Consider the following 13,062-nt stretch of genomic DNA (forward strand, 5'->3'; position numbering starts at 1 on the left):
TGTGGACCAATTTGGATCAATTTTGAATGAGTAGTAGCGATCAGACTGATTACTGTACTTTTCAAAATGGCTGCTACTGTAATGGGCGTGGTCTTAATGTATTATATTGGTTCAGATCAGTATGATGAGAGCAATCAGGTGTACTATGTCTCATTTTTGTGGATCAAATGGTTCAAAAGTTACAGCCATTTCAATGTTGAATTTTTGAACTGGTGGTGGCGCTATAGAGTGTGTCCAACAGACTCCAAATTTGGTCCAATTACTATTCATGGTCATATCTATAACTGTGCCAAATTTCATCATTTTCCTATGTACGGTTCATAGGGCTGCCATAGACTTACAGAGGAGGAATAATAATAATAATAATAATAATAATAAGAAAACTTACGGATACAATAGGTGCCTTGCCCTACGGGCATGGCCCCTAATAATTAAAGCTGCAAGCAGCCTTTCCGGGGCCAAGCCCTTTCTGATGTTTGACTGGTTTGGATAGGCTACATGATTTTTTATTTTACTAGGAATCTTTTGAACATTCCACAATTCACATGGTTTAATGCTTTGCTACACATCGGATTTGATTAAACAATCTTCAAAGTTATAGCCTTTTGCTTTACTCAGCATTTGCTTTATACTCATACACTGTGGTTTGCTTAATTTTACAGAGAGTTATGAAAATGTACTCAAAATGAAGATTTTTTATATAAATTTGCTGCATGTTATTTTTATGGAGATCCTTTCTCAGATACACATCATGTGCAGAACTGAAACAACTTTTCCACCACTTAAGGCCACAGTATCTCTTGCATGTGTTACACGGGATTCGAACCCACGACCAGAATGGTTTGGGATTCGAGACACGTGGTTTATCAAATTGCGCCACTCAGAGGACGTAACTTTCAAAGCTGCAGAGGATAGGCTTCAGTGTAAGAATAAGCACACAAAATCATGTTAAAGAGATTAGCATGCTAAGCTAGCTTAATGCTAATGAAGCTAATGGTTATCCTGATAGCTGAAGAGCCACATTAGAAAGAATGGCATCTGGTTAGCATGCTAACCAATTATTATGCTAAGCTAACTAGCATAAGGCAACAAACACAGGCTAGGTCACCTTCGAAGATGAATATCTCGGGAACAGTAGCCAATATAAAAAATCTATTCAGTCATTTCTGTGCGTCTCAGTCCAAAGAACATCTGATCAAATTTTGGACAAAATTTAGCAAGATTTGAAGGAGAAGTAGTGAAAAAACTGTTTTTCATTTGTTCCAAAATGGCGGATAGTCACTTTATTGGAAAATGACAAATGAGATATCACCGGAATCAGCATACGCCAGGAAACATAATGACGTAAAGAAATCAAAATTTGAACAATATTTTCAAAAGTTATAAGCGTTTTTGAAAAATACCTTATATCTCTGGAACACTAGGTGGCGCTGTGTTCATTGTTCTCATGTACCTTCAGGATATTTTGTCAATGATCCATACTAAATTTTGTGAAGATATGTCAAATAGTTTAAAAATTATTGCAAATTATGTCAAAATTCAAAATGGCGGACACGTGGTACCTCCCATCCTGACAAAATTGGCATCCTCGGATTCGGCATGACCCAAGGAATCCATAGATACCACATTCATGATTTTCTGACAAACTGTACAAAAGTTATTGGCCAAAATATCAATTTTTCATATCTCATGACCTGTAGGTGGCGCTGTTCTCGAATTTGGCATGGACCCTGAGATCATGGTTCCGATGAAGCATACCAATTTTCCTTTCGATTGATCAAACTTTGGCCGAGATAGAGCTTCTGAACCAATATTGGGTCGACCTTGTTAAGTTTGCAACACCATAACTTTTGATCAAAGATGAATTAAAAAAATCTGTTCAGTCATTTCTGTGCGGTTCAGTCCAAATATCATGTGAGCCAATTTTCGTAAGAATTGAACAAAGTTTGAATGAGTAGTAGCAAAAAAACTTAATACTGTACTTTTCAAAATGGCTACTACTGTAATGGGCGGAGTCTTACTGTACGATATTGATTGCAATCACCATAATGAGTGGATTCAGGTGTACTAAGATTAATTTTTCTAGATCAAAGGGTTCAAAAGTTATAACAATTTAAATGTTCAATTTTTGAACTGGTGGTGGCGCTATAGAGTTTGACTTAGAGTCTCAAAATTTGGTCCAATTACTATTCATTAGCATCACTAGAAGTGTACCAAATTTCATCATTTTCCTATGTACGGTTCATAGGGCTGTCATAGACTTACAGAGGAGGAAGAAGAATAATAATAATAAATATAGCTGCAAGCAGCAACACGGGGCCAAGCCCAGAAAGGGCTGTAGCGCAATGCAGAGCCAGAAGAGATAAAAGAGCAGAAATAGAATATACATGAAGAACAGATATCTTCAGAAGTACAGATAGGATGAAATGAAAAAGGAACAGAAGTTCTGATGAGAACAAACACAGAATGAAGAGGAAAAAACACTTATTTCCTTATTAGGAATCTTTTGAACATTCCACAATTCACATGGTTTAATGCTTTGCTACACATCGGATTTGATTAAACAATCTTCAAAGTTATAGCCTTTTGCTTTACTCAGCATTTGCTTTATACTCATACACTGTGGTTTGCTTAATTTTACAGAGAGTTATGAAAATGTACTCAAAATGAAGATTTTTTATATAAATTTGCTGCATGTTATTTTTATGGAGATCCTTTCTCAGATACACATCATGTGCAGAACTGAAACAACTTTTCCACCACTTAAGGCCACAGTATCTCTTGCATGTGTCACACGGGATTCGAACCCACGACCAGAATGGTTCGGGATTCGAGACACGTGGTTTATCAAATTGCGCCACTCAGAGGACGTAACTTTCAAAGCTGCAGAGGATAGGCTTCAGTGTAAGAATAAGCACACAAAATCATGTTAACGAGATTAGCATGCTAAGCTAGCTTAATGCTAATGAAGCTAATGGTTATCCTGATAGCTGAAGAGCCACATTAGAAAGAATGGCATCTGGTTAGCATGCTAACCAATTATTATGCTAAGCTAACTAGCATAAGGCAACAAACACAGGCTAGGTCAACTTCGAAGATGAATATCTCGGGAACGGTAGCAAATATAAAAAATCTATTCAGTCATTTCTGTGCGTCTCAGTCCAAAGAACATCTGATCAAATTTTGGACAAAATTTAGCAAGATTTGAAGGAGAAGTAGTGAAAAAACTGTTTTTCATTTGTTCCAAAATGGCGGATAGTCACATTATTGGAAAATGACAAATGAGATATCGTCGGAATTGGCATAAGCCGAGGAACATAATGACATAAATCAATACAAATTTGAACAATGTTTTCAAAAGTTATAAGTGTTTTTGAAAAATACCTTATATCTCTGGAACACTAGGTGGCGCTGTGTTCATTGTTCTCATGTACCTTCAGGACATTGTGTCGATGGTCCATACTAAATTTTGTGAAGATATGTCAAATAGTTTAAAAATGATTGCAAATTATGTCAAAATTCAAAATGGCGGACACGTGGTACCTCCCATCCTGACAAAATTGGCATCCTCGGATTCGGCATGACCCAAGGAATCCATAGATACCACATTCATGATTTTCTGACAAACTGTACAAAAGTTATTGGCCAAAATATCAATTTTTCATATCTCATGACCTGTAGGTGGCGCTGTTCTCGAATTTGGCATGGACCCTGAGATCATGGTTCCGATGAAGCGTACCAATTTTACTTTCGATTGATCAAACTTTGGCCGAGATAGAGCTTCTGAACCAATATTGGGTCGAGTTTGTTAAGTTTGCAACAGCATAACTTTTGATCAAAGATGAATTAAAAAAATCTGTTCAGTCATTTCTGTGCGGTTCAGTCCAAATATCATGTGAGCCAATTTTCGTAAGAATTGAACAAAGTTTGAATGAGTAGTAGCAAAAAAACTTAATACTGTACTTTTCAAAATGGCTACTACTGTAATGGGCGGAGTCTTAATGTACGATATTGATTGCAATCACCATAATGAGTGGATTCAGGTGTACTAAGATTAATTTTCCTAGATCAAAGGGTTCAAAAGTTATAACTATTTAAATGTTCAATTTTTGAACTGGTGGTGGCGCTATAGAGTTTGACTTAGAGTCTCAAAAATTGGTCCAATTACTATTCATGGTCATATCTATAACTGTGCCAAATTTCATCATTTTCCTATGTACGGTTCATGGGGCTGCCATAGACTTACAGAGGAGGAAGAATAATAATAATAATAATAATAATAATAATAATAAGAAAACTAACGGATACAATAGGTGCCTTGCCCTACGGGCTTGGCCCCTAATAATAATAAGAAAACTAACGGATACAATAGGGTCTATCCCCTTCGGGGCTTGGCCCCTAATAAGAAAACTAACGGATACAATAGGGTCTATCCCCTTCGGGGCTTGGCCCCTAATAAGAAAACTAACGGATACAATAGGGTCTATCCCCTTCGGGGCTTGGCCCCTAATGAGGCTCTGTCATTCAACAATTTCAAGCTTTAACCCAGGTTTAAGCAAAAGTGCAACAACTTCACAGTAGCTTAAAGGGCACCTATTATGGAATTTTGAAATTTACCTTTCATGTAGTGTGTAACATAGATCTAAGTGAACAAAAACATCCTGCAAAGTTTGAAATATGAAAGTGCACCGTATATAAAGTTATTGTCTTTCAAAAGTAAGAGTCGACTCTGAGTCATTTTTATGAATCGTTAGAAGACCGAAGCTTTTCTCTGACTAGATGACGTCAACTTGTCAAGTTATTTGAATACGATACGCCCACTTATTGCGCTCCAAGGCCAGCAGGGAAACATCAGGGCGACGAGACGCTGTGTTCTGAAGTGCGGCTCAAAAGCAAACTTTTTCCATCTGCCCAAGGAGGAGCATTTGAAGACTAAGTGGCTACAATTCATATATACAACTATACCACAGAAGTGTAGTCCGAGTCTTGTGCTTTGTTCCGCCATTTTGAAGACGATTGCTTTACCAACTTAAATGCACTCAAACTTGGATTCGCGAGCCGGCTGATATTGAAGGAAGGTTCAGTTCCAAGTGTATTTGCATCAGCTTCCTCCTCCGTATCACAACCTGTAAGTGTTATTAATAATTGTTGCTTTTATGTTTTATGTAGCATGCTTAATAATTATTTTGTTTGTTGAGTAAGCACCGTTTAGCTTCTAGGTCTTCAATGGCAATTGTATTGAGATATGTGAAGTGCTTGTCGTTGTTTTCGGAGTTGTCTTATAGAATAGATTAATACCTCGTAGTAACATAACTGCATTTTTTTTTTTTTTGTAAAAACGTTATGTTTATGCATCGGGCTAACGCAAACAAAGACTGATTGTGCTTTTACAATATGAACTCTGGGCTATGCTTGCATAACATTAAATTCTTTATCTTATTTTTTGTTTTTTACTACAAACTACAAAGCAGTGGACTATAATCATTATGATAACACAATTTAATTGATAAAAGCATCATTGTACTCCGTGTTAAACAATAAGTATTATCTCTGTAAACACTGCTGGGTCATCTGACCAATCAACGATTAGCGTCGCGCAAAGGAGGGGTTTGGAAAAATGAGTCGTTGAACGATTCATTTGGGAGTCGGTGAGCAAATCAGGTAAAAATAAATGCATATTATACGACAACTAAAGTGTTTTTTGTCATTGCATGCATGTAAAACTGTTGTTGTGGACTCCCTAAACAACATTAGGAACATTTTAAATGTCATAATAGGTGCCCTTTAAATGTTCTGTTCAAGAAATCAGATAATTACAAATTTTGTAACATATAACATTACAATTAAAAAAATAAACTCTTCTCAGTATAGTGTGAATATAAAAAATTAAACATGCCTGTGGCAGACATATAGCCTGCTCAAAGAGTGAACAAATGTAAACTTTTATCTATAACAACAAAACACGTGCTTGTTAGATCTCTGAAACATTGTGCATGCTCATTCTAAACATTTTTTGCAAGAAAGATGAGCCTGTCCACAACCTCTGGCTTAAGGCAGGCCCTGTTGCAGGTAACTATTCCCCCACCCACACTAAATACCCTCTCTGAGGGGGCACTAGTGGCTGGAATAGAAATATATTTTTTAGCCAGTAAGCTTAGCCTTGGAAAGTTGGGCTGATGCAGCTTCCACCATTCAAGAGGATCTGTGTCTGGCTCTATGTCTGGAATAAGAAAATAGGTTGCAAGCTCAGTCTCAATTTTTGTTTTCTCAGATGGTGCACTGTTTTTAAAGAAGGCACCCTGAGTCATTTTCTTTTTTGGTGGGGTGTTCTCTTGAACAGCTGAGGGACCAGCTTCCTCTGTGGTAGAATTGCAGAGAGCAGAGATCTCAGACACCGCTCTTTTTTTGACAACTTCCAGTTTGCTAGCATCAATGTAGGTTGTACGGAACCTTGGGTCTAAAAGTGTGGCCATGTCCAAAAGTTCCTCTTTCTCCAAATCACAGTATTTACTTTCGAGGTAAAGCATGATGTTAGCTTTGATTGTTTTTGTTAGCTCCAAATCTTCCTCCTCTGGCAGGAGGAGACTTGTTTTAAACAAATGCAGCACTGGTTTGATGCATGACACACTGACATATGATTCCCCTGACAGTGCATCAGTGAAGTCCTGGAGAGGTTTCACTGCTTTGTTGGTGGCTTCTAATACTTCCAAATCTTGCCACGTGGGAACAAGATGACGCGTTTTCTTGTCCGCACCCAGGACACGAGTTATTGCCTTCTCTGGCTCAAGAAAGCGCTCATCATCTTTTGACGAGACCCCCAACGTGTTGGGGATTCTGAGATCAAAAGATGCTGGGGAAGTCCAAGCTCAGCCTGCACCTCTGTCATGTCTCGCCTTTTTTTCCAGCTGTAGGAGAAGGCTGATACAGCTTTTTTGCAGACCCCTATGGCCCAATCGATCCTTGGATCCTTCACACCATTCTCTGTAATAAATGTGAAAAGATATTTAGTGTATTTTTTGTAACTTCAAACTATATATTTGATTACGTGAGTTTTCAAAATTGTTTTGTACTTTTATCACAATTTTAATAGCTGTAACACAGTTTAATACATAATGAATAATGAATGCAGATTAAGGAAAAGTCAGGTTTATTTATATAAATAAACTAAAATAAACTGTAAATATGAATTTATGTCTGTGTGTAAACCAGTTGAAATATATACCATGTTCTGGCTATTAAATTATGAGCAAACAGTACTTTACAATGTGCAAGTATGTGCATTGTGCTCCTATTTATTCTTACACCAACTCTTACCTATAGCATTGTGGAGTCTGTGGCCAAAACACTGCAAGCTGGGCCAGTTGTTGTCCTTAAGGGCTTTTATGATGTTGGTGCCACTATCAGTTGTCATGCAGACGAGTCGTTCCTCCGAAAGTCCCCAAGAGCTGAGAGCGTCTTTTAAGCCATGGGCAATTATCTCACCAGTGTGGTTGTCGGGGAAATACGCTGTCTGAAGGCAGATGCTCTGCAGAGTCCAACTAATGTTGATGTAGTGAACCGTCAGACTCAGATATGGCTGCATCATCCGGCTGGACCACAGGTCCGTTGTGGCCGAGTAAAACTGCATCTCCTCCAGCTCACTACGGATCTTTTCCCGAGTTGTATTGTACAGGTGAGGCAGCGCTACATTGGCGAAATACTTGCGACTGGGGACAACGTACCTCGCATCTAATACTTTCAGCATGTGATTAAAGCCTCGCTTTTCGACAGAATAAATTGGCAGCATGTCTGTGGCAATATAAAACGTGATCGCCTCTGTAATCGCTTTCCATCGCGCTCCGTTCTTATAAGGCACACAGTTTGTAAAGCTCTCAGGAAGTGTAGTTTGCTTTTTAGCAGGTGTGCTAGAGCCGGCTGCACTTCTCCCATTCTTCGCGATGTTTATTCCTCAGGTGCTGGAAAAAATTTGTTGTACTGCTGCTTCCAGTAGCAACAGCCTTGAAACATATTTTGCAGCAAGGCTTCGTCTGTGTTTTGTCTGCTGCATCAAAACCAAACCAGTTCCAAATTACGGAATTACCTGTGCCTTTCTTTGGAGGTAACGTTAGTTATCTCCTACACGATGCCATGTTGTTTTGACTGTGTTACGCGGGGCGGGGGCTGGCTCATATCGTGCTACGGTAACGCACAAGGACGAAACGCGGAAAAGTCCGAAAAAACTATTGTGGCAAAAAACTTGAGTTTGCTAAATAAAAATCGTTTTAAACTACAAAATTGATAAATCGATTAAATCTATTTTTTGCCTAGCCCTAGCGCATCGTTTCACTATATTGCTGAAATTGGAATGTTTGACGGAGGTCCTTCTCCTTAGTTACAGTTGCTGAGCTAGGATTGGACGAGAACCGTTCGATGGCGGGGTTTTGCGAACGGTCAATTAAAATTTAAGGAGGAGCGTTGTGTGTGTGAAGAGTGTGAGGCTAGTTCTTCGTCTGTATACTCGGGTTCGAATAAATAATTACGACCATCAAACTCAAAAGCCTCTTCCATGTGTTCAAAATCTCCTATATTCTCCATAGTTACGTTACAAACCATTTCTTCTTCATTTGTGAGCAACTCGGATCATCAGTCTTCACACACACATGACGCTCCTCCCACCTGCACACACTTCTATTTACCTTTTTCCGGCTACAACGGGAGTTTCCACGGGACTTCAGCTCCAGACTACAGCTAGCCGTCTAAAACACTATTTAGGTGAATTTAAACAATGGCTAAGTTGCTAAAGCCATCTTGTTGTCATGTAAGGACCCTGTTCATGTTGGACAGACATTTTAATTGCATTTTGTGTCTGTTAAGAAGCACAAAAACACTTTTTATGAATATGCCCCCATAACTGCCGTTAGCTGAGTGAGCTCTGGGCATTAGCTGTAGCAGCTCCGTGTTGCAAGCACCAATCCGGTTCGGGTTTTTTTTCTATAGAGAGTACTCACAAAGGTATAACGATCAAGATTAACTTAAAAATTGCCCGGAGTTCTCCTTTAAGCCAGTGCTTCTCAGACCCCCAGCACTGATCTGCCTCATCAGACACACCTTGATTCAACTCATCAGATCATGGAGACGGCAAGACCTGAATTTGGTGTGTCTGATGAGGGAAGCATCCCAAATCTGCAGTGCTGGGGGTCACCAGGACAGGCTTGAGAAGCCCTGGCTTAAGCAAGTAAGCGATAGCTGATGTACTTGACGAATTCGTACACTCACAACTTAAATTTTTACTAACAAATTAAATATTGTATGATAATTATCTTGATTTTGAAATCAAAGTTTGATGGGTGAATTGAAAGAGCGGAAAAAGAAGTTTATAAATCAAAAAGCATGTTATAAAGACATTGCCTACTAACCGTTACTGCTGCATGTTACATATGTAGCACTTCTACATCTCTCTTCTGGATCACCAGGACCAATGTTCGGACAACCTCAAGAGACCATGACAACACATAATTCAACACAAGTTTTCTAACAGTAGGTTAGTATTCAAGTAAGAAACACTATAGAAATTAAAGTAATCAAATGTAAAATAACACTGGATTGTCTTCATTGTAAAAATTAAATACAGATTAATGCATACATTTAGTTACAAAAGTTATTCAGTCAAGAACAGTGATTTTTTTTGTCTTTTGTTCTTTGATTAACATTACAGACAGCAGCAGGAATATATGCATAGGAGTTTATGCACAGATCCAGTATACTCTTACACAACATGCATTTTCTTTCTAAACTAAATAAGTTCAGAAACTGACTGTGTGTAACTAAATACTCGCCTACTAAAACTAATTTGGTGTGTATTTGACTATTTAAGCACAGTTAATTTGGTACCTGTGACTCACAAGCTCTTGAGACTGAGAGGCGGCTTGTGCGCTCAACTTACTGTATATAGATCAGTAGTGCGAATGCTTTTGGTGTGCTTTCTGCGGGAATTAGTCAAATTATGTAAAATTTAAGTGCAGGGAGTGAGATGAGTGAGCAATGAACTTCTGCATTGAATTGACAGGGTTTTTCCTGGGTCAAAAATGGTCTTCGGTGGTGGCTGACAGACATGGTCATCCACACACACACTGTAAACAGTAGACTACCCACGTGATCTGCGAGCCCAATACGGACAATACATTTAAAATATATGAAATGAAACAGTTTGTGATTTTGCTTATCTTATTTTTAAACTCATATTATGTATGATCTCTTACCTTGATGTTTGTTTCTTTTGTTCCTTATTGTTTACACATCGTTGCACATTATATTTTTAGTTTTGTTTTTGCCCCTCATTTTCTTCCGGACTGTGGCTGCTATAGGCTATGCAATTATCAGACACATATTACCGGTCACCATCACTGTCCTCATTTCTTTTCCTCTTTGCAAAACCTGTGGTTTTTCCACTGGTTTTCATAGCTTTGTAAGATACGATTCTTTGCTTGACCTGATATTTTGGTATATTATCAATAATAAAAAGTAGCATTAAAAGGTTTATTTGAACTAACGGTCCCACTTTATATTAAGTGGCTTTAACTACTATGTACTAACATTGAAATTAATAATTTGATACAATGGACTTATTGTGTACATATATGTTTTTACATTGTACTTATATTAAAAAAATACCTGCTTGTAATTACAGCGGTAATTAATTTATGTAATTACAGTTGTAATTACACTGTTGACCTGCCCTTACACCTGAATTTCACCTGTCCCTAACCTTAGTCGTATCACACCTCAATAGCAGAAAAAGTATTTTATAATACAACATGAACACAATAAGTACATTGTATTATTTTTCTATGTAAGTACATAGTACTTAGAGCCACTTAATATAAAGTGGGACCGAACTAATAGTCTCATTTTGTACAATAGACAATAGAATAAAATTAGCAGCAAGCTTTTAAAAAATTGCTTTGTTCTGGTTTTACCTCACTCCAGTCTAAACTAAATTATTCTATGGGTAATTTACTACACTTTGTCAAAGTAACCTGAAAATACTGTGGATTATTAAAGATACAATATGTAAAAAAAATTTGCCGCTAGGTCGTTAACCTCTTACAATAACAAAGGTGTAGCTTGTCAAAGTTTAAAGTCCTCAAGTCCTTCAAGTCCTCAAGTTTAAGCTTCAAGTCTTAAACAAGTCATTAGTGCTTTTTGCTCAAATTAGTGTCTCAGTGTTAATTAGTAGTAAATGAATTGTATACTAATGTTTTAACCAGAGGTTCTACATATTGCAGTCCTCTTGTTGCTCAGTATTTGATATTCTTTATATGCAAATAAAATGACCTTGGGTTTCATTTTGGAAGAGTCGTCCATGAATGCGCGATTTTCAAACTTAGTGGACGATGATTGGTTGTTTGTCTGATTGGTTGAATGTGAAGAGTGGCAATGCAGATTTAAAAATAAAAAGTAACTGTTCATTGGGAAAATTAATCGTGATTTGCAATTTTGTTAACGCGACAGTAATCGACGTATCAAGCGTCACGTGACACTTTTCGTAAATTCATTCCGTAAATGAATTTCTCCCAAAAGACATGAAAGTGGGTTGCTGGTGAACAGGGAGAAGACTTTATAGTTACCTATAGGCTAAAATCTCTCAAAATTATATTTAAAAGGTTTCTCATATCCGCTTAGACATCAGTTTTTTTTTTTTTTAAATGCCTGAAGAAAAAAACAAAAACATTTAGTTGAAAACTGTCTGAACGTGTGATAAATGACAACTGACAAGCGCTGCTGAACGCACTCTATTAAGCGCTCTCTGGCTCAGTGCCAAATGCAGCCCTAATCAGCTCTGTGATCATGCGTCAATGATACAGTGCTATACTACAGTGATTAGAACTCTGATCTGTGGTTTTAGAAGGGAGGTTAAGTCTTTCCGAATCACAGGGCTCAAGTCTGAGTCAAGTCGCGATTTATTGTTGTCTAAGTCGAGTCACAAGTCATAAAATTTGGGACTCAAGTCCAAGTCAAGTCCAAGTCATGTGACTCGAGTCCACAACCCTGGCGATTGCTAATGAGAAACAGATCTATATCAACACCACACGCGGATATAAAGGAATAAGGACATTTAATTCTACCGAACTACTCGCAAGTGCTGTAGCAAACAATTTCAAAGTGGAAAAAATCGTACCTGATGGCGTCTGGCATTGCACATTCAAAATTACTGTAAATAATCGCTAAATAATCTAAAAGAATCTGTGGTTGAACCATGATCTGCTCTTTGGTTCAGAAACACATTATGGCGCTTAGAGGACAATTAATATTCAGACTCCATTCAACAGCTTGTTTTGTGGATTATTTTAGCCTTAAGTGTGTTTGGATCCGTTTATGGTTTGCATCGACCCCGTTTACATGCACACTCTTTTGCTATTCTGATTGAGATCGTTCTGATTGACGGATTCCAGTTGACTGTTTAAATGGGATGTTATCTAATCCGATCTGGTGTTTACATGTGCTGACGCTTTCAATCGGAATCATTTTGTGACATGGACACAGCTTGTCTTCCGCATCTGGAAGCTCATTATTTCCCTCATTTTAAATCCTGTCAAGATGGAGCATCACTTATTCGTCGCGCTAGTTTAGGCATTAGCCGCATTACTGTCGGGCCAGTGTGAGCCAGGGCTTTAAACGGGCCGAGCCGGGGTATAAGCCTCGGGCCAGTAGCACCGGGCCCAAAATCTGCTGCGTTTCCATTGTCGGACCAAAAGCTCCACAGCGCTTCACTAAAACACGCCCGTAACACGCCTCTCTGGAACAACGTCACACTAACCCATCATTTCACCAACAAATGGAAGTTTTATCAGAAAACTATCAGAAAGAAATCACTGGAAACAGCGTCATCAGAAAACAAACACGATAAAAGCAACCGTTTGCTGGCATTTTTGTTGTTTAATTGAATATTTAAAACCCAAGAATCTTTGTTTTACCACAGGTTTACAATAAAAAAGTGATACATTGATCATAATGAATTAATTTGTGTCAAAATTGCACATTAGTCACACATAAATAAAGTTTACCGGTTTACCATCTATTTCA

General features: G+C 38.0%; 1 long non-coding RNA gene across 1 annotated transcript in view; it reads left to right on the forward strand.

The window, feature by feature from the left end:
- Window positions 1–13,062, forward strand: part of LOC307009880 — a 184,651-nt gene that overhangs the window by 71,311 nt on the left and 100,278 nt on the right. The gene's annotated exons all lie outside the window — the stretch shown is intronic.

The sequence above is a fragment of the Phoxinus phoxinus genome (genome assembly GCF_949152265.1).
Source record: "Phoxinus phoxinus genome assembly, chromosome: 13".
Taxonomy (NCBI): domain Eukaryota; kingdom Metazoa; phylum Chordata; class Actinopteri; order Cypriniformes; family Leuciscidae; genus Phoxinus; species Phoxinus phoxinus.